The 23,402-nt window shown below is 40.3% G+C and overlaps 1 long non-coding RNA gene across 1 annotated transcript in view; it reads right to left on the bottom strand.

Moving 5' to 3' along the window:
• Window positions 1-23,402, bottom strand: part of LOC138844332 (uncharacterized) — a 98,286-nt gene that overhangs the window by 15,447 nt on the left and 59,437 nt on the right. The window contains exon 2 of the long non-coding RNA XR_011379996.1: window positions 1,670-1,747. This is a non-coding gene — a long non-coding RNA (uncharacterized lncRNA). The remainder of the gene's footprint in view (window positions 1-1,669; window positions 1,748-23,402) is intronic.

Here is a 23,402-nt window from a genome sequence, read left to right as displayed (position 1 = left end):
TTAGATATTGCCAATATTTTTTAAGTGTCGTAGGGCAGGTGCTTAGCCTAGAGGTTAGGACTAAGACACCCATCTCACATATTAGAGTGCCTAGGTTTGATGCTCAGTTTTAGTCCCTGACTATCTTCGTACCAGTGCAGACCCTGGAAGGAAGTGGCAATGACTCCAGTAATTGAGTTCCTGACACCTATATGGCAGACCTGGACTGAATTCCTGACTGTCAGGTCTGGCCCTGGCCTAACTCTGTACATTGTGGGCATTTGGGGAGTTATCCAGGGGACAGGAACTCACTCTGTATCTTTATATCTTTCTCTCTTTCTGTCTCTCTCTGCCTCACAAATAAATAAATGAGTAGGAAAAAAGTAGGTGTCCTAATTTATACTCCAAGTAGCAAAGCATGAAAATTAAAATTGTCCTGTACCCTCTCCAGCACTCTATATGTTTAAATACTTTATAGTTTGGTGTGCATGTAATGGAATCTCATTGAAAAGCTAACCTGCGTTTCCTTTATTACTAATGAAGCAACATCTGCTTTTGAGTTTTATTCTCTTTTTGGTGTTTCTTCAGAGGTACTGCCTAGTTTTTTATTGAGTTACTTTTTCCTCTTTAAAAAAATGTTGATTTGAAAGGAAGCAAGTGAGTGAGAGGGAGGGAGGGAAGAGAGCAAAAGTTGTGATCGAGATCCAGATCAAAATCTACCATCTGTGGTTTCACTCTTCAAATGCAAACAGCAGCCAGGGCTGGCCCAGGCCAAATCCAGGAGTCTTAAGCTCCATTTAGTACTCTCACTTGGGTGGCAGGGACCCAAGTATTTGATGCATTAGCAGGAAGTTGGCTGGGAAGAAGAGTAGCCAAGACGAACCGGTCACTCATAAATGAGGTGTGGTGATCCCAAGCAGCAGCTAAATCCCCTGTAGGATTTTTAATAAGTTAATCTGGATATAAACTGTTTTTTGGTTATACGTATATCACATCTCTTCTCTCTTACAGTGTCTCCTGATGCATACACATTCTTCATTTAATGTTATCTAATTGATTAATCATTTACTTATGGTTGGGGTATTTTGTATATCTTGTTATGCAAAGTCTTTCATTTCACTGACATTGTAAAGACTTTTTTAGTATTGTTTTCTACAACCTTCCAGTAAATTTTGTCCCTCATTGGACAGTTGAGGCCAAGTCACTAGAGAGGGAGAGAATGATGGAAATGCAGATTTCAGGTTAGTAGCAGTCAGTTTACCTTTGAGAATTTGTGAAATAAGTGAACTGGAAAAATTCTAGATGTCTTGGATCTTGTAATTTTGAGTGAGAAGAAAAACATCAAACAAAGCTTGCAATGTGTCCGTTGGTGATAAATGCTATCAAGAAAATAAGAATAAAGATAAAGGGAGTTACCTATATTGGTGTTTTCTTTAGATTTAAATTTAGGAGGACCTTCTCATGTAGTGACAACTAAGCAGAGATAGAGATTGAAGGTATGAGCCGAGCTGATAGCTGGGAGAAGAGAGTAAAAAGGGTATTGTTTTGTAGAAGTATAGTTGAACAAAAGAAGAGAGGAAAGGAGAGAGGGTGCTCACTGGGTTGTCCATAGTGATATTACCTGTTGTGAAAGGTAGTCCCCCTAAAATGACATGAAATAGCTAAAAACAGAGTGAAAACATAAACTTACCTGGGGCATGGCTTTACAAAGTTGAACAGCCATTTTTGCTTCTTTATTTAGTTTTCTCTTTTGGTTAAGAATGGGGGCCTGAGAAGGAAGAAATCAGAAGAAAAAAATTACATGCCAGCCCTGTATTTCTGGTCTGAGATTCACAAAGATGAAACTATTGCCCCTCTATGGTTCCCACATCCTTAGGAGTTGGGGCCAGCCACATATTTTTCAAGACGTGAGAAAAAAGGTCAATATGGAACCTGATTATATAAGTCTTGCATCTTTTAAATTTAGGAGCATGGGTTACCAAATTTTGGGGCATTAAGTTTAATATTTTACTGTTTCTCACTTCTCTAAGTGACTTATCTGTCAGTGTTTTATGGAATCTTGGAGTTGGGTTAGTTCAGATTTAATCTTTTCCTTTTTCAGATGGGAAAACCATGAATGGAGAATAAAAAAACACTTGCCTGTGGTCACAGACCTTTTCAGTGAAATAATCTCTATTCATTGCTTCTAAAATGCTATAAGGCATAATTCTGGAATAAAATTAAATTGCTCAGAGATATCCATTAATGATAACTGCAGATAGCTTTAATTACTGTAGAATCAAGAAAAGTAGCAGAATAGTGCAACAAAGTATGGAACAAATGTCCAAATCTAGTCTGCCATAAACATTTTAATCTGAATAAATCAGGGAAAGGCTAAAACAAAAATAACTTGAAATATACAAAAAATACTTTACCAGGAACTTTATTAAAGAAGATATCCAAATGGCCAATAAATATGTCAAAAAGGTGCTTTACTTCATTAACAATGTGGAAAATACAATTTAAAAGCATAATGAAATCCAACTACATGCCTACCATAATGCCAAAAATAAAATAAAACGAAACAAAAGCTAAACACCACAGCTAATACCAAGTGTTGGTGAGGACCTTGAAGCAAATGTAATTCTCATACTATGATTGTGGGAATTTAAATGATCTGATTACTTTGGAACATGGCAATTTACTAGATCTGAATATGTGGGTACCACATGAACTGGCAATTCTCCTCCTTAGTATGTACCTAGGAGGATATATGTACAACACATGGCATGTACAAGAATCTTCATGACAGAAGTTCGCATAACAACCTCACCCTGAAGTCATGCCAAATGCTACTTAACAGGGGAATGGCGTGGTGGCACACTGGGTTAATCCTCTGCCTGCGGCACCAGCATCCCATATGGGCACCGGGTTCTAGTCCCGGTTGCTCCTCTTCCAGTCCAGCTCTCTGCTGTGGCCTGGGAGGGCAGTGGAGGATGGCCTAAATGCTTGGGCCCCTGTACCCGCTTGGGAGACCAGGAGGAGGCTCCTGGCTCCTGGCTTTGGGTCGGCGTAGCTCCGGCCGTTGCAGCCATTTTGGGAATGAACCAACAGAAGGAAGACCTTTCTCTCTGTCTCTCTGTCTGTAACTCTACCTATCAAATAAATAAATAAATACCAACCAACCCTCAGTGGCCCTCCACTGCCTTGAGCAATTGTTAATCACCTGAGCAATCACTAGAATAACCACTGGGGATTTAAAAAAAAAATGCTACTTAACAATAAAAGCAGTAATTGAATTATGGTATGTTTAGACATAGAACAAAACCAAATGATGAGAATATGTGAACTGTAACATTCATTAGTATGAATACATCTCTCAAACAAAATATTTAATGAAGTTATAACAGAACCCATCATACATGATTTGATTTATAGCAAATTTGTTCTTTTAGAATTCTCAACAGATTACCCATTGAGGGGGTAGTTATGAGGGGTATGTGGAAATCCTGTCAATAATTTTCTTGAGTAAGAGACAATTAGCAAGTTGTGTTTAGTTCGTAAAAAATCATTAAGCCATATATTTATGATGTACACATTTTTCTTTTATGTTATGCTTCAATAAGATATTGAAAAAGTCATGTCTTCTAGCAAAATTCCACATTCTTAAACAACATTCTACCATCCTTAGGATAACCCAAATGCATTTTCCATTTGACATAATGTACCTTCCACTTAGCCTGACATTTGCTGCACAGCTGTTTCCCCTATGGCATAAAGTACATTAAAAAACACAGATGCTGAAGAAAAATCACAATTCTTGATTGGTTGAATTTAAGATGTATATGCTATAGAGGGAAAGAAAAGTTTTCAGTTGACATCAAGAATGAAAAGTCAGTAGGAGAGAAGAGGAAGAAATGTTGAGTTTTTCGAGTGAAGGCAGATTTTGCAGTGAAGTCCGGCGGATTGTGAGCAGAGCTTAAGATCAATTTTGGGGACATGAGTGGGGAACTGTGGAGTTCTCTGCCCCTGATAAAACACATTGCTCTTTTTGGCTGTGTCTGCCAAGGAAGGGCTGTATTCCTGCCTCATGTATTACTTTTTAAAAAAACTTTTTAAAGAGAGTAGAGACAAAGAGACATCTTCTGTCCTCTGGTTCACTCCCCAAATGCTGCAATAGCTGGAGCTGGGCTAATCTGAAGCCAGGAGCCAGGAGCTTCTTCTGGGTCTTCCATGTGTGTGTAGGGGCCCAGTAGCTTGGGCCATCCTCTGTTGCTTTCCCAGGGGCATTAGCAAGGAGCTGGATTGGAAGTAGAGCAGTCAGGACTTGAACTGGCACCCGTATGGGATGCCAGCACAGCAGGCCAGGGCTTAACCAGCTGCACCACTGCAGTGGCCCATCAGGCATTACTGCTTGAAACGTGTGTTGGGGGGAGTTGTGTTTGTATGTACACACAAGGAGGCAGCGGGAAGGGTGGGGAGGGAGCAGGGAGGGAGGGAGGAAGGGAATGAAGGAGGGGAGAAGTGATACCCTGGATCTGAAAATCTTTACAAGTTAAAAGTGGGTACTTGATTTTATAGCAAAGAAAGAAAAGTGACTTGAGTACTCACAGCATGCAAAAAAACATGGATGTCATAATATTTAGTACTCATTGCAATCTGATTATATATATATATATATTCTTTAGATTCAGAGAGTTTGGATCCCATTAGCCATTTAATAAGGGAGTTTGGATTCCATTAATCGTTTGATATAGAGCTCAGCTTTGAGCACATGCCAGTCTGTCCAAAATCCCTTGCTCTTTCCACTAAAACAAGCATTCTCTTAGGGAAATTGGGTCTCCCACTTTGCATTGCATTTCTAACAAGGACCAGAACTTGATAAGCTGACAACTGACCTATCACGTCTGCCTGAGGGAATCTGCCAGGGCAGGGATGAGACTATTTTTGGTTCTTGAGGAGAGGCATTCTGGATCCCAAACACTGTCCCTGGGGAGATTGAATGCCTTCTCTCAGGACTGAGAGCTTTTGTGTAAATACCAGACGTAGGAACTCCAATAACAGGCACCATAATAATGTTAGGGCCCGATTTCTGTTAAGGTGAATTGTATACAGATCCATGTTATCACCCTTCCCAGAAAGAGGAAGAAGTAATTTAATCCTAAAGCATATATCACTACCTGGGGAATCCTAGTACAGCTGGTGAGCATACGTGCTGATTTGGAAAGGGAGAGTCTAATCTGACTCCAAACAGCATAGATTAATATTCTCTGCTTGTATAGTTTATGTAAATGGAACTGTTGAAGGTTCTGCTTTTTATTTTATTTGGCATGTTGTTTGAAATATCACTGGTTGTTGTGTGTATATATTGTGGTGGATAGCAATGGTTCACTTGTTCCCCTTGCTGCACAGTATGCCATTGTGATTGTGGACAATGCATCAATTCTGCTGGTTACCAGCATTTGGGTCCTTTCCAAGGAGTGCTTCTGTGAACATTCTAGTACCTGTCTTCTGTTGCTCTAAGTATGGACTTTTTTTGAATATCTACTCAGGTTTGGAATTGGCTGGCCATAGGGAATGCATATGCTCTGCTTTAGTAGATAAAACCTAGTGGTCTTACAAAAAACTTGTACTGTTTTGTATTTTTAGAACTTTGGGGCCGGTGCTGTGGCTCAATAGGCTAAATCCTCTGCCTAGCGGCGCCGGCACACCGGGTTCTAGTCCCGGTCGGGGCACCGGATTCTGTCCCGGTTGCCCCTCTTCCAGGCCAGCTCTCTGCTATGGCCCGGGAGTGTAGTGGAGGATGGCCCAAGTCCTTGGGCCCTGCACCCACATGGGAGACCAGGAGAAGCACCTGGCTCCTGCCTTTGGATCAGCGTGATGGCCAGCCTCAGTGGCCATTGGAGGGTGAACCAATGGCAAAAGGAAGACCTTTCTCTCTGTCTCTCTCTCTCTCACTGTCTACTCTGCCTGTCAAAAAAAAAAAAAATTTGAAATTCTTAACATTTTAATAATTCCTATAAGAGGATCTGGCAAACTCAGGGCCACATTGACAAATGATATTGACAGATTGGAGCTTGTAGCTACAGCAAGCTCGTTTCACTGGGAGCTCACTGTATTCCCAAGATGCTTTCCTCACTGATACTTTCTTGATCCCTGTTTCTCGGTTTTCTTTGATTTCATATGTGACTAATGAGACACTAGTGATGAAATGAGAACTCCAAACAAGCACTTAGAGAACTGTAGAACCTGCAAAACCCATTTTCTTGGTTTGGATTTTGCCAGAAGCAGACCGGAGATAAGGATGTGACTACAAGCTGTTTATTTGGCAGGTGACTCCAGCATACACTGGCTTGGGCATGGAGAAGGGCGTTAGGGGAGAGAAAGAGACCAATAAAGTATATGATGTCAAATATGGGCATCTGGAGCTGGTCCCTCTGGGGAATGCTGGGAGGCAGAGAGCAACCACTTGAGCTGGAGGGCAGGCCATTAATTTGTTGAGGACTGCTTGGGGGACAGTGGTGCTCATGCCCGGGACTTCTGGCCTCATGTACTTGCATCCAAAATAGGTCTTGATGATTTGAGGATTTCTAGATCATTGGAAAGCAAGCACTGACACAGTAACACAAGAGCAAGACAGGCACTGGCAGTGGCTGCTGCATCGCTAGGTTTCACAGTTACTCCCAGGTCTTGTTTTTGAATCCTGTATTTTAAAACCCTGGTTCTCATAGCCTCAGCAAAAGGAGACAAAAGTACATTGCTTTTTCATTATGCATATGACATTTTTGCTCTCATTTATAGGTCCACTTATCCTCCTCTACCATCCCCTTACCAAGCCTGTCAAGATAATGACATTTACATGGCAGTCCTATTCTCATTACAGTCCAGGGGATCCAGGGTCTCCAGAGTAAGAGGGTTTCTTTCCTCATTTCCTTCCTGTCCAGGTATATAACATTTTCATCTCCTCTGTGCAAGCATATTTAAAGAATTTTAATAACCCATTTGCCAGGATAGATTTGTCTTCTCCTTGTGTGTCCTATGATTTGCAATCAAGTAGAACAATTAGACTGCTGCACAGCCCTTTCAACTGCCATGAGAGTTGCCTGGAGATGGGAAATCTGTATGGAGGTGAAATAGAAATTATCTTTCTTTTTACTGTTCTTCAATTTTCAATTTATATTCCATGATAATTTTAAAAAAAGAAATCTTAAATTATTACATGAAAATAGGATTTCTGTGAATAAGAGGAGACCTACTTATTTATTAGATTTTATGTTAATAATACAATATATTTCAATGTAAAAAAAAAGTTTGCTAATCATTCCTTTGAAAAAGAGCCCAATGAGAGTTTTTGCAGAAGATGGAAAAATCCAGTTTCTCATCTAGGAAATAATAAATGTTTAACTACCCTCAGAGTCTCTTCCAATAAAAATAATTCATGTAGGGATATAGTCAGTGTCAAATCATTTTCCATTTTTATCAAAAAAGTTTAAGGTCTAAAACCAGCCATTCAAAATCTCAAAAACTGGCTGAAGTACTTTGACATGACTATAATTCCCATGCTAGCTGACTTAAAAATACATTTCAAATGAAAAAGAATTAAAGGAATAAAATAAAAAAATTCCAAAAATAGCAAATAAACAACATGTGCAATGGGAAACTTTGACCTAGAAGTATTAAATTCTTGGAGAAAAATTTCAGTTGCTACTAATTACATACACACACACACACAAATATGGGAACTAAAAAAGGCTTATGGAAATTGGAAAAGAAATGACAAGTTTCTTTTGGTGCAAATAATTTAATCCATGCATAGATATGCATTTTTGTGACCCTTACATGTGAGGATTTTAATTACTTCACAACAAAATATACCTATGTTTTAATTCCATTCTTGCCTGAACATTTTGAAATAACGTTACAGGATGTTACATCTGTTTACAGTTGGTTCTCATTATTCACAATAGTAGGACCTATAAAGTTACTATGGAAATTGACTTAATGACTATTTGACTTTTGTGACAGTTTTTGGTCTAATTCTTAAGGAGAATACCACAAGTGATATTTGGGAAGCATATCCAGCAGTCCCGATTCTGATTCCTGTTTCAGGCATGTTTTCAGCTATGTGACCTTTGGAAAATTGGATAACTTCAATGAACTTTTATTTCTTTATGGCTTAATGGATGTATTAATATTTCTCTCCTAGCACCACTGTAAGACTAAAGTAAGAAATGAAAAATGCTTTGTATATTATTCATTAGGTGGCAATCCTCTATAATTTGAACATGTTTGATTGAGCAGGCATATAAAATAGTGGTTAAGGAGCAGATTTGGGAGCTGCTTCCCTTGTTCAAATCCCAGCTTTTTTAGTTATTCTTTGTGGAAATAAGTGCTAAGATGAAGATTCTTCTAGTTTGGGTCAATCAGTGTCCATGTGATATAGAATCCCATTCCCTGACATGAATGTGAATGAATGTATGTTTGTACTGAGAATGCCACAGGGCTTAAATATGTAGTGAAAAATCTGTATCAGAATAGATTCAGAGATTGAGTGATTTATTTGTGTCTGTAGTATAGCCATCTAGTCTAACAAATTCTATGGGCCTGTGACATTGTCTGAAAGCAAGCAGCTAAGATAGTTATTCTGTTAAGGAGAGGGGGGGGGATATAGAAAAGAATATGGTAATCTAAACAAACCTAGGTGATTGTTGTATGAATGCAGATGTAATAAGAAAGGGTGAGATAGATAGGATGCCTCAAGAAGTAGAAAACTCAAGGAAGAATTTAAGGCTTAGGGTCTCCAATCAGTAGTTAAATTTACATTAAATTTAGCCACATGGATGGGATATAAAAATGGTAGGCTGATAGAACATATTAGGCAGAAGAAACTTTATATGAAAATGTACAGATAGCAACAGTGTCAGGGCCCAGAGCAGTTTGGAGACACTGTCTCACATTAGGAAGACATTGTAGACTTTGGAGTAATTGGATAATAGCAGAACTAGCCACTCAGAAGATTAATCAGCCATCAGCACTGATTGGTGATTGGAGCAGGAGATGAGACAAACAGGGAGATCTCAGGAAACTTTTCATTATCTACATGAAACCTCAAAGTGCCTTTTTTTTCCAAATGAGGAAAGGGATAGCTTTTAGAGAAATTTAGAGAAGTCATATATTATGAATGAATCTGTCAATAACACCAACAATGAGAACAAATCCTCAAAACTTTAGTGACTCAAGCCACACCATCTTTCTCACTTGAAAGGCTCACTTGGCGTTTGGCTGATCTTGCATGGATTCAGCAGGACTTGGCTCTAAACTGCAGCTCAAATTCTACTGTTGAGGGCCGGCACCGTGGCTCACTTGGTTAATCCTCCACCTGCAGAACCAGCATCCCTTATGGGCACCGGTGCTAGTCCCGGTTGCTCCTATTCCAGGCCAGCTCTCTGCTGTGGCCTGGGAGGGCAGTGGAGGATGGCTCAAGTGCTTGGGCCCCTGCACCCACGTGGGAGACCAGGAAGAGGCACCTGGCTCCCGGCTTTGGATTGGCGCTTTGGGGTTGGTGCAGCGCCGGCCGCAGCAGCCATCTGGGGAGTGAACCAGCAGAAGGAAGACCTTTCTCTGTCTCTCTCTTACTGTCTAACTCTGTCAAATAAATAAAAAAAAATCAGTAAATAAAAATAAAAAATAAAGTTCTTTTGAAAATGATTTTTTTTTAATTTTTAAAGATTTATTTACTTAAGAGGCATAGTTATAGAGAGAGGGAGAAATGGAGAGAGAGAGAGAGGTCTTCTATCTACTGGTTCACTCCACAAATGACCCCAATGGCCAGAGCTGGGCTGGTCTGAAGCCAGGAGACAGGAGCTTCTTCTAGGATACCAAATGACATACATATCATTTTTATACCCCATATATTAACTTCTGCAAATAAAACATGTGATGTTGTCTTTCTGAGTCTGGCTTATTTCACTTGCCATAATGATCTCCAGTTCCATCTATTTTTTTTTTTGTTGCAAATCTCAGGATTTCATTCCTTTTTGAAGTTTAGTAATAGTCCATCATATGTGTATGCCATATTTTCTTTAGAGCTCTGGCTGAAAAAGGAGTGGTTACTGGAAATATTCTCTCCTTTTTTTTATTAATAAAACTTTTATTTAATAAATACAAATTTCATAGGCACAACTTTAGGAGTATAGTAATTCTTCCCTCCATACCTGCCCTATCACCCCCACTTCCATCCCACCTCCTACTCACTCTCCCATCCCATTTTTCATTAAGATTAATTTTTAGTTATGTACAGAAGACTAACTCCATACTAAGTAAAGATTTAAACAGTTTGCACTCACAAAGACATGCAAAGTATAAAGTACTGTTTGAAGACAAATTTTACTATTCTCATAGTACAACTCATTAGAACAGAGGTTCTACAGGGTGGGGGTGTGTAAAGTGCACAGTGGCTCCTGTTATTGATTTAACAATTGACACTCTTATTTATGATATCAGTGATCACCCAAGGCTCTTGTCATGAACTTCCAAGGCTGTGGAAGAATTTTGAGTCTCAGTCTCCATCAGTATTTAGACAGGTCCATAAGCAAAGTGGAAGTTCTCTCCTCTCTTTAGAGAAAAGTACCTCCTTTGAAGGCCCCTTCTTTGTACTGGGATCTTACAGAGATCCTTCATGTAGATTATTTTTTGCCATAGTGTCTCAGCTTTCCATGCCCGAGATGCTCTCATGGGCTTTTCAGCCAGATTTGAATGCCTTAAGGGCTGATTCTGAGGTGAGAGTGCTGTTTAGGGTACTTGACAGTCTTATCAGTCTGCTGTGTGGACTGCCTCCCATGTTGGAACATTCTCTTTTTAATTCTATCTATTGTTACTACCAGGCACTTGGTCTTATTTACGTGATCCCTTTGACACTTACTCCTAGCTGTGTGATAAGTTACACATTTAAAATGATCACTTTAACATGTAAGATGGCATTAGTACCACCCAGCTTAATGGAATTTGGAGTCCCACAGCAAGTTTTAGCTTTACCCTTAGGGGTAAGTCTGTGGCAGTGAGTGCCGATATGCAATCTCCTCCCTCTCTTATTGCCACTCTTATTTTTTTACTGGGATCTATTTTCAGTTGGATTCAAACACCTATGAATAATTCTGTATTAAGTAAAGAGTTCAACCAATGGTATTAAGAAGAAAAATAAAATAGTAAACAAAAAAACCCTGTTCCTCCACAGTCAAGACAAGGGCTGATCAAGTCATTGCTTCTCAGAGTTTTCCTTTTAAGTGCTTTGTTAGTTGTCACAGATCAGGGAGAACATGATATTGGTTCCTTCGGGGCTGGCTTATTTCACTTAAGATGATGTTTTCCAGATTCATCCATTTCGTTGCAAATGAGTGGATTTGGGTGTTTTTTTCCCGCTGTGTAGTATTCCATATACTACATATCCCATACTTCTTTATCCAGTCTTCTGTTGATGGGCATTTAGGTTGATTCCAGGTCTTAGCTATCGTTAATTGAGCTGCAATAAACATGGAGGTCCAGATAGCTCTTTTATTTGCTAATTTCATTTTCCTCGGGTAAATTCCAAGAAGTGGGATGGCTGGGTGATATGGAAGGAGTATATTCAGGTTTCTGAGGAATCTCCAAACTGTATTCCATAGTGGCTTTGCCAGTTTGCATTCCTACCAACAGTGGATTAGGGTACCTTCTTCCCCACATCCTCTCCAGCATTTGTTATTTTTTGATTTCTGTATGAAAGCCATTTTAACCAGGGTGAAGTGAAACTCATTGTGGTTTTTATTTGCATTTCCCTGAAGGCTAGTGATCCTGAACATTCTTTCATGTGTCTGTTGGCCGTTTGTATTTCCTCTTTTGAAAAATGTCTATTTAAGTCCTTGGCCCATCTCTTAACTGGGTTTTTTGTTTTGTTGTTGTGGAGTTTCTTGATCTCTTGTGGATTCTGGTTATTAATCCTTTATCAGTTGTATAGTTTGCAAATAATTTCTCTAATTCTGTTGGTTGCCTCTTCACTTTCCTAACTGTTTATTTTGCAGTATAGAAACTTCGCAATTTGATGTAATCCCGTTTGTCCATTTTGGCTTTGGCTGCCTGTGCCTCTGGGGTCTTCCAAGAAGTCCTTGCCTGTGCCAATATCTTGCAGGGTTTATCTGATGTTTTCTAGTAATTTGATGGTGTCAGGTCATAGATTTAGATCTTTAATCCTTGTTGAGCCGATTTTTGTCTAAGGTGTAAGGTAGGGGTATTGCTTCATACTTCTGCATGTGGAAATCCAGTTTTCTCAGCACCGTTTGTTGAAGAGACTGTCCTTGTTCCAGGGATTGGTTTTAGCTCCTTGATCAAATTTAAGTTGGTCTATATGTTTGGGTTGATTTGGTTGTTTATATTTTGTTCTATTGGCCCATTTATCTGTTTTTATACCAGTACTATGCTGTTTTGATTATAACTGCCCTGTAGTTTGTCTTGAAATCTGGTATTGTGATGCGTCTGGCTATGTTTTTGTTGTATATGATTGCTTTAGCTATTCGAGGTCTCCTCTACCTCCATATGAATCTCATCATCATGTTTTCTAAATCTGAGAAGAATGTCTTTGGTATTTTCATTGGAATCGAATTGAATCTGTAAATTGCTTTTGGAAGAATAGACATTTTGATGATATTGATTCTTCCAATCCGTGAACATGGAAGATTTTTCCTTTTTTTGTATCTTCTATTTCTTTAATGTTTTGTAATTCTCATCATAGAGATCTTAGACATCCTTGGTTAATTTTTGCCCATCATGCATTACCCTTATTCATGTGTTGGTTAATTTTAGGTGTCAACTTGACTCGATTAAGGAACTAGACATCTAGGGAACTTGTAAAGCATTATTTCTGGATTCGTCTGAGAGGGTGTTTCCAGAGTCAATGAGTGTGTGTATCAGAGGACTGAGTGGAGAAGATATGCCTTCAGTATGGCTGTGTATGTCCAACTGTCTGGGAACCTTGGCCAAACAAAAAAGGAAACAGGATTTTATTTCCATTTATTGGAGTTGGAACAATCTCTTCTGCCTATCCTGGACATAAGAACTCTAGATTTTTTTTTTTTTTTACTTCAAGCCTCTTCATCTTCACACTGGTGGCTTTCTGGGTTCCTAGGCATTTGGCTTTATACCAACAATTATACTATTGGTTTCTCTGGTTCTGAAGATTTTTGATTTGAACAGAGCCTCACTGTCAGCATTCCAGAGTTTCAGCTTGTAGATGCCCTATTATGGTGAACCAATTCCCCTAATAAATTCCCTCTCATCTCTCTCTCTCTCTTCTATCTATATCTATATCTATATCTATATCTATATCTATATCTATATCTATATCTATATATCTCTCCCTCTCTATCTCTGTCTCTGTTTCTGTTTCTCTCTGTCTCTGTTTCTCTCTGTCTCTCTCTATCTCTATATTGGTTTTTTAAACTATGGAGAAAGATGATTACTACAAGCAGTGCAGTATTCAGCTCAGTTGTTGAATCTGTCACAGAGAGTTTAGGAAAAGGAGGAAACAAACCCAGCCCAGGGTTCTGAACCTGATACACTGGAAGACTGCCTACCTTGTTTACTTAGTTGCCAGATCAATGTGCTATTACATGTTAGGTTTCTGAGTCCTGCAGTTCCATTCCAGTCCTTGGCTATTACCACCAGTGCTGTATGGTCCACCCTAGTGGAGTCCTCCAGGTGTATATGAATGTGCATTTCTCTGGGTTAGGTGCTGAAAAGTACACTTGCTGTGCCATACAGGGTACATGATTACAATATTAAGAGATATGAGTGAGTTTCTCTCTGGTGTGAATCCTAATTTATATCTCTCCAGTGCAAGAAGATGCATGGTCTTTAGGAACTATCTTCAAATATTAATCTTATTTTTCCTCTAACTGCCTCCCCTTGAGGACTATAATTTTTCCAGATGGTGACAGACTACATGAGGCTATTGGCAAATTCCCTTAACTTCACTGTACCTTAGTTTCTTGATCTATGAAGCAGACATAACAAATCTGCCTGCTTCACACTAAATGAGGTAATATGAATAAAGTGCTTCTAGCATTACTGAGTTCTGAATAAGTACCCTATGTTTGCCATCTGTTTTATCATTAACTAATTTAATTCTTTTTTAAAAGATTTATTTTATTTGAAAGAGTTACAGAGAGGGGTATAAACAGAGGGAGTGGTCTTCCATCTGCTGGTTCACTCACCAGATGGCTGCAATGGCTGAAGCAGCACCGATCCGAAGCCAGGAGCCAGCAGCTTCTTCCGGGTCTCCCACATGGGTGTAGGGGCCCAAGGACTTGGGCCATCTTTTACTGCTTTCCCAGGCCACAGCAGAGAGCTGGATTGGAAGTGGAGCAGCCAGGACTAGAACCAGTGCCCATATGGGAAGCTAGGGCTTTAACTCGCTACACCACAGCACTGGCCCCAACTCATGTAATTCTCACAGCAATTCTTCCATGTTGGTATTTTTTATAATCCCCATATTATAGACAAATAATCCAAGGCAGGGTAACTTTTCCAGGATTACATATGTAGTGAGATAAATCTCCACACTCAGTTCCATCTCAGAGAATAATGGCTTTTATCATCCACTGGAACTAATTCCAGACCATTCTCTGTGTATTTATATTCCTATTGGTAAAAGTTAGAAAGTTTTTTTTTTTTTTTCAGAGATGTGCAGGCTTTCCTTTTAAAAACGCCATATTATATCCACATATTCTGCTCTTGTTTTGTTTCAGTACCACACTATATTTTGGAAGTCGAATCTTGTGTCACTCATACAAATTCACCTTATGTAAAGTCTTATAATTCAGTAACTGCAGTGTGCTTGTACAGTAGGCAGCCCTCCCACTATTGGTCAATATGGAGATATTTATTTGCTATTGCTAACAGCACTGAATGGGCCATCCATAAAATCCTCCTGGTACACATGGATGTGTGTTTCTCTGGGCTGTATACTGAGAAGTCATCATGCTGGGCCATGGAGTGTGCATGGCTGCAATTTTAGGGGATGCCAGCAAGCTGTTCCCTGGTGTGACTCTATGAGTTCATTCTGCCACCAGCAGTGATGGGGATTTACTTCTCTGCCATCAGGAAAGCAGCAAGTGCTGGGGTAAATGACGAGTGAGATGGGAGAAGAAATGCCCAAGAACTGTGGAGACTCCCGGCAGGTGTCTATCCCTTTATTTCTCACTGAGCTCCCAGGATCCAGTTTGATTTCCAGTTCTCAACTAATTCTGGGGAGAAAAAGTAAACAGAAGAGAAGAGATTGTTTTCTTTCATAATGGACAGAACATTATTTCCCATTTGCTGTACTCAGGAGGCTTCTGCAATCTTACTTTTTATTGAAAAATAGATTGAGGTCTTTTGTTTAGATCAGAGAGAAAAATAATTTTTTTTCCATCACCCATCTAGGCTAGCAAGCCCAGCTGGCACTATTATCAAACTCTTAGGAGCCACTTACCCTCCTAATGTTCACATTCTATTTAGATCTACAACTCAACACGACAAATTTCTGTTCACTAAGGAAGTCTGGGTGGTTCAAGAATTTAAAAAGCTGTGGGGAAAAGAGTCTTTTTAAATGGTCAAAACAGCAAACTGAATTTACCAGGAGGCATTAACCTCCTGGACACTGATGGTAGTCTTTGTAGCTATCCACAATAGTCAGCAGACAATTAGGAAAAAAACTGTTCTTCTGACAATTTATAAAGTTCAGTCTTTGGAAGCCTGACAGCAAAGCTTGGTTCTAACCTAGTAACCAAAGCTATATAATTAATTAGTTCTTGCAGGTTTCAGGCGGAAAATGGCGTTGCCGTGTTACAGTAATAATCCTGTTGTTGTTGAGTTATCAGCAAACTGCAGCTCCTCTCTCAGGGGAAGAAACCCTGTAATTTAACAAATCACTGTATTTTGGGTTTTGACATTGCACATGCCTTTCAATTTCCATCTTTTCCTCTGGTTCATTAGTATTTTATTGTTGCTACAGTCAGAAACATTTTAATAGTTTTTCTCCCCTGAAAATAATACACCATCAACTATCTTCTGTCATCCCTTTGGACACCTAAAAATGGCATGTCCATTCCAATTTTAAATAGCTTTCAGGGAGCAGTATTCTGGACATTTTCCCAAAAGTCCAAGATGGCTCCCCTTAGCTATGAACAAGAATAATTGCTTTGTGTTTGAAAACAAATATTCGGTCTACTTCAAACACAGATTTTTTAAAATAAGGAATAGAAGAATGTCCTTTTATATTAAAATATCTTTTTCTTAGATCATAACATGATCAATAAATTCAGTGTGAAATAGTGCACATACACACAATTTTCACATACACAACCTATAATCTTCCAAGCATAATACTGATAGACATACATGAAGATATACAATTCCACATATGCCATACATACCATGTACATATACTCACAACATTGCATGTACAAACACATCTCCTTGTCCTCCAAACATAAATACAAACACAAATGCACAAACGGATTATGCATGGATATATATACTTCAATTTCAATGCATATGTATACCACAGACAAAACATGTATGTAACCTGAGGCATGGATGCATATATTAATGCACCATGATCACACACACATCTCACCCTCCCATAAACACAAAAACAAACATGCATGAATATACAGACAGCATATTCTTACATGCACCTTGTACGTGACTGCACACTCCTATAATCCACATACATAAAAACATATACATGCCTAGCCTGTAATGTGACTATTTACCACCAAGAATGAAAATTAAAAAACTACAAATAAACACAAGTAGGAGGTCATACTTCAAAATACATATTGGGAAATATCTGGAAATGAATGTAAAAAAAAATTTTTTTTGCAGAAGTTTCAGCAACTTTCCAGAAAGTCATGTTTTTTGTGTCAAGTATGTAGTTTCCTTTATTGATCTTGTCCTATCTGTGAGCACTCAGATTCTTGCTCCTGAGTTGAAACTAAAGATCAAGGGCATATCTTCAAGAAGGAAATGGGTATTTGACCCAAACACACATGAATGTGCACATACACACTCAGACATACTGGTGATTGGGGACAATATTGACATATTGATTTCTGAATGAACTGGGAATATACTATATGGTATCAAAAGAAAGATATACCTATCTGACGAGGATGCAGCAAGCCCGTCTGGAAGCACCTGCTAGAATGGGGAGGCCTAGCATTCTTGGGCTTCTCTCTCTGCAGTATTTATTTCTGGCCCCCTGAAGACTGATGATTTCTGGGAATCAGTGTTATTTGGAGCACTGCTTATGAACGGGTTGAAAGCCTTCCCCTGGGGAAGTGGACAGCAGCTCCATCAGGGGAACAGAGGCCAGTTCAGTGACCAAGAAACCTCAAAGAAAAATCAAAAGACTCCTCTCAGCAGGAGGCCACGCTTCCCCTCCAGATTCACAGCACACACGTGTGGTTGTGAAACTGTTCTTCCCCAGTGTCACCTTCAGAAAATGTCCTAACTGCACTGCAGACTGCTGTCAGAACTGCGAGTAAGTGTGAAGCTCACATGCAGAGGAGGCTTAAACTCAGAGTGGCATCTGACTTCACAAGTTTTAGGGCTATCTAAAGTCTGCTCTGATGGGAAATCGATTCGCCGAAAATGCTGTGGACCCCATTAGACTTTAAAAATAACTTTCCTGTTCACCTTTGGCCCTGTCCACTCTTTCTTTTTCTTCCACTCTTACTGATCTTTTTTTCCTCCTAACCTTTCCTCCCTTCGCCCCTTCTATGTCTTGTCTTCCATCTTCCTCTCCTTGGTGGTTTGTGTATATATATGTATGTATGTATGTATGTATGTATGTATTAATTTGTACTAGGGCCAAAGAAAGTTACTATAATACATGCCAGGAGAAAGAGTACTAGGCAGTTCTCTATTTAAATATAATCCATGCTGGCTGGAATGTTCAGTTGTTTAAAACATAATTGTTTTAAAATTGTTTATTTTCCCAAGTAAGAAGCATTGCATATTGATTTTGAATTAACTCTCCTATATTTCCCAATAGCTAGCTGTCTTTAACTTATAAGTACTCTGTTATTGGGATCTTTGAAGATCAGCCTAAGTTGGTTTAGATAAAAGCATTTAGGCTACAGAATCTTAATTTCCTCATCTGAAGTGTAACTAAAATTAAAGAATTCATCTCCCATTGATTCTTGTTATCTCCAACAGTTTTTGCCAATTCTAGGTTCTTAATTTGCTTTTTTCTGAATATCATCTCTCTCTCTCTCTCTCTCTCTCTCTCTCTTTTTTTTTTTTTTGGCCAGGCAGAGTTAGACAGTGAGAGAGAGAGACAGAGAGAGAGAGACAAAGGTCTTCCTTCCGTTGGTTCACTCCCCTAATGGCCGCTGCGCCAATTGGAAGCCAGGAGCCGGGTACTTTCTCCCAGTCTCCCATGTGGGTGCAGGGCTCAAGCACTTGGGCCATCCTCCACTGCCCTCCCGGGCCACAGCAGAGAGCTGGACTGGAAGAGGAGCAACCGGAACTAGTACTCGGTACCCTAACTGGGACTAGAACCCAGGGTGCCAGCGCCGCAGGCAGAGTATTAGCCAAGTGAGCCATGGCACAGGCCCAGCATCTTTATTTTTATTTATTTTTTCTTTTTTTTTTTTTTTTTGACAGGCAGAGTGGACAGTGAAAGAGAGAGACAGAGAGAAAGGTCTTCCTTTGCCGTTGGTTCACCCTCCAATGGCCGCCGCGGCCGGCGCGCTGCGGCCGGCGCACCGCGCTGATCCAATGGCAGGAGCCAGGAGCCAGGTGCTTTTCCTGGTCTCCCATGGGGTGCAGGGCCCAAGCACCTGGGCCATCCTCCACTGCACTCCCTGGCCACAGCAGAGGGCTGGCCTGGAAGAGGGGCAACCGGGACAGAATCCGGCGCCCCGACCGGGACTAGAACCCGGTGTGCCGGCGCCGCTAGGCGGAGGATTAGCCTAGTGAGCCGCGGCGCCGGCCTCAGCATCTTTATTTTTAACATGTTTTTACCCATAGATGGCCTTTGCAATTTGACTCCAGTTCCCCACTAGTATAATATTTGGCCCCAAATCCCCATATTTTAGCTTTTGCTGTCCATCATTTCCCTGCATCAGAAGGCCGCCATCCTTGAAGCCCACAAAACCTTTCCACATGTCAGAGAGAAGTAATTGCATTTGACTTGTGTTTCCACTTAGCCTTGCATAAGAATTAAGGGACCTACTGTGTCTTTCTAGGACAATAGTGAGGACTGGCACTCTTCATCATGGATCATGGATTAATCCATGGTTCCAAGCAGTCTGCCTGACACAAGGTGGAAACTCAAAGGATGCTAGAAATGTTTGAAAGACAGCAAAGTTCTGGCCATTTGCTGCTGCTGTTTGTATAGTACTCATTCTCTCTCTTTAAAGTAAGAGCATTTGGTTTTTCCTTTGGAAAAAAAAATCACATTTTGTTATCTCAAAAGTCATGGGGGCCTGATATTACCCTATTGGCTAAGGAGTGCACATGTGACCTGAACTGAGCACTAGATACATAGAGCTGTATACATGGTCCAGCTGGAATAATTAAAAATGGGTCATGGAAATCTTTGATTAAATGATAGAAATGAGGTTGTTCTTTTGCTACTGCAATAAAACTGTGATAATGCAAGACTAGACTTGTGGATGATCGTGTTTATAACTTGGAGGATTTGTGTTTAAATGATGCTCATGCAGATAAAGGAACCAAGGAAAGGTAGCAAAATCTTAGCAACAAATTTGAGGTTATTATGCCTATAGAAATTTTGTCCTATGGTCAAATATATTTCTATTTTTTGCTTTAACCAGTTTATTTTTCTGTTTGTTCTTTTTTTCATTGACTTGGCTTATATATGAATCCTCTGGGAGTCTTGTTAAAATGCACATTCTGGCCCAGCAGGTGTGGAGTAAGCCCGTGATCCTGAATTTCTAATAGGCTGCCAGAAAATGATGAAGAAGCTGTTCAATGGACCAAATTTTGTAGTGCAGGGACATAGGTCACCTCATTGTCAAGGGTCATCATTAATGCCTATAACTTCCTGCCTATTACTTTCTAGCGTCCCATTGTTTTCTTAAAGTGATAACTGCACACAACACTTATTTTTTTTCAAAGAACATCCTTATATCTAGTCTGATTCTTTGAGGAAAAGGAACGTGAGCCAAAAGCATGAACACAAGGAGTGGGAGGCATTAGCAAAGTGTCAAGCCAGTGTATGGGCCACAGGACTGACTTGTTTAGAATGCTGTGGAGGCACAAGGAATATCCTCTTTTCCCTCACCTCGAGTCACAGATTTGTCTTATTGAAAGCATTTAGTTCAACGCAGCCTGTCTCTGCTGGGACTCAGCAGAATGAGCACACATGCTCTCCCCTGGGACCCAGTCTGCTGCCACAAAGATTGACTGTTCCACCAGGGATGGGATCTAGTATATCCCTTTCTCAGTGCCAGGTTCCTGGGTACTGGCACTGCAACAGGAAGCAGCACCATTGATCATCCATGTCCAAAGCCAGCTGCTTACCCACAATGCCAGGTGGCTCCAGCTAAGCTTTGTGTATTACCCTGCATGATGAAATAGTGACTTGCTTTCACTTTAACAGAAACATATGCCATTTGAGTTTGTTATGTTTGGAGATTATTAATAACCACACAAAAGTATTTAAGTAGGTATGAGCATCTCATCTTCCTGTAAACATGCCAGTTTCAAATCCAAATTCTGTTCCCGCATATCCATAAACTCCTGTCGTCAGAATCACTTTCCATGTTGAGACTAGGAATTTCTGCAGTTTCAAGCACGTCACCTCTGAGTTTCTTTGGGTTGCTTTCTCCAAGGCAAGTTAGTCAAGCAGAGGTGGCATTACTTGGTCTTACGGGCATCTCTCATCAGCAGTGATTAATGTGAAGCCCTGGGTCCTCCTGGAACTCTTTCTCCAGGGTCTCAAATACGTGAAGGGTGAAAGACAAGGAAGGAAGCTTTCTATTTCTACTTTGCAAAGTAAATGTGACTTCAGATTTCAAGAGCACTTTCAGCATCTCACCACTTGAGAAAGAGATTGTTGGGTTACCTCCGAGCTTCCAGAAAAGAATTTGATGACAAGGGCATCAGGGCTAAGGCAACAACAGGGAAGAATAATTACCAGAAATCTGTTAGACGCAGGATTGTATTTGTGTTATCAGTGTTGGGTGGGTTGGGGAGTTTGAACTTAGTCTTTGGAATAAAGTGTGATATTCAAAGTAATACTTGGCACAGATGGGCGTGATATTAAAGTCACTTTTATCACTGAATGAGCAGCTTTATGGAATGAACAAAGCTGGCTTTGAGTCAAGACAGACTTGTTTCTGTCTCCCAGCAGGCTTCTGGAAGCTTCTCTAGCTAGCTGATGGGTATATGTTCGGGGAATGCCAACTGATTATTTTGTTAGGTGGAGAAAATTTAACTAGTCACTTAGATATTTTGTGACACATTTATACCCATTGCATCCTGTATACAAATATAATTTAGCTTTGACTAATTTGTGTTCTCACTAACTAAATATGTCTAATAAGAAGGTAAAGAGACACATCACAATGCCAGGAAATGGGGGAGAGAAAAGGGTCTCCCTTCCAAATTACCTTGGCTTCATTCCAGATCCTGTGCCTTAATTTAGTCCTGTATGAGTGGAAAATCACCTTCTCAGTCTTTAGGTGCTTGTTGTGAGGTTTCTTTCATAAAACACAAATAGAGGTGTTGCTGGCATAGGGTTCAGGCTGAAATTAAATAGATTTGGAGAGGCATGGGCTTTTTTCCTTCAGGGTTTTGAGATTACCCAAGAGGGATCTGCAGTTGACAGCCAAAAAACTCTGCAGACATTATAAGAGGAGCAGAAGGTAAGTTTGTGAGAAATGTCAAGGCGATAACCAAAGAGAGGGGAACAGAACGTACTACTCACTGTGCTAGGGACATTCCCATCAGTCCGTGCACTTGTACTGTCATCAGCAAACTCCAAGATTTCCATAAGAGTTTATTATTTCTCAGTGCATTAAAAGGGAAACTTGTTGTTCATGCCTTCTTTGGGAACATGGTTGTGAGCTGAGACTGAGTACTGCTACCAAGGAAACCGTAGTTGCTCTCAATGAACAAGGGGGTGTTATAACTGGAATGGAGCCTGATGAGGTCCACACATCATCTGGTCCTTCTTGTCTGTCTTTACCTAGCAGGGTGTTTCCTTAGTACCAAGGGGGATTGACTGGCCTGAAATCTTCATTTCCATTGCTGGAAATTGTCAGATGCTGTCAGAAATTAGTGAAACTAGGAGCCCTGGTATCAATTCCCAGCTCAACTGTGTGTTCCTGGGCAAGTGACTATATTTCTGAATTTCTGGGGTCAAATTCCTTCATTGTACCATGACAGTTTGGGACTAGAGTACTAGGACCGTGGCTTTATGTTCTATGACACACTATGGCTGTCTTGAATATCTTATATAGGCTTTGATAAACCCCTGACAATAATCAAAATATGGGCTGATTCTGACCGAATCTGCACAGGTGCCACCTTGTACTGTCTCCCTCCTCTCTCGCTTGGATGACTACAGCAGTCTCTGCACAGACTGATAGATTTTCTCTTCTGCCCCTACATTCTGTTCTCAACACAGCAGACTGGGTTATTTCCTTCCAAACCTGTCACACACTGCCTAGTCCTTTCTTTGTTTTATTCTCCCTTTGAACCGGCAGACCTGACTCAACCTAATTCTCCTGGTCTCAGCTCCTGCCCACTCCTGGGGTTATTTCCCTTCAGTTATACAGGCACATTTCTCTCCACTCATCTCCAGCCCTTTTCTGTTCCCTGACTGGAATACTCTTCTTGTCCCCTCTCCAGATGCTAGCATGGGTGACTCCTTTGTTTTCTTCAAATCTTTTTGTAAACATCACCTCCCTCCATGAGGCCATCCTTGGTCATTATATATATTTATTTACAGACTGACTTATTTATTTGAAAGACATAGAGAGACACACACACAAAGAGTCATGTTCTACGTGTTGCTTCATTCCCCAAATGCCTGCAATAGCCAGGGCTAGGTCACACTGGAGTCAGGAGCCAGGAACTCCATCTAGGTTTCCCACATGAGTGGCAGGTACTCAAATACACGGGCTAGCTTTCACTGTCTCCCAGGTGTATTAGCTGGAGGCTAAATTGGAAGTGCAGAGTAGTTGGGACTTGAGCAAGCACTCTGAAGTGGGATGTGGGTATTCCAAGTGGTGGACTAACCTGCACCACACTTCCAGACTTAATGTTATATTTAAAATTATATTGACCCCCAAGATAGTTTCCAGACATTATTCTGCCTTGATTTCCATTGCATTGACTTTTCAGCATGTAATTAACATATTATGTTTTTCCTTGCTTTCCTCTACACCAATGCA

This window comes from Oryctolagus cuniculus, chromosome 11 (assembly GCF_964237555.1).
Source record: "Oryctolagus cuniculus chromosome 11, mOryCun1.1, whole genome shotgun sequence".
Classification (NCBI taxonomy): domain Eukaryota; kingdom Metazoa; phylum Chordata; class Mammalia; order Lagomorpha; family Leporidae; genus Oryctolagus; species Oryctolagus cuniculus.
Note: the sequence above shows the minus strand (reverse complement) of the source record. Positions and strands in the feature narration are given on the sequence as shown.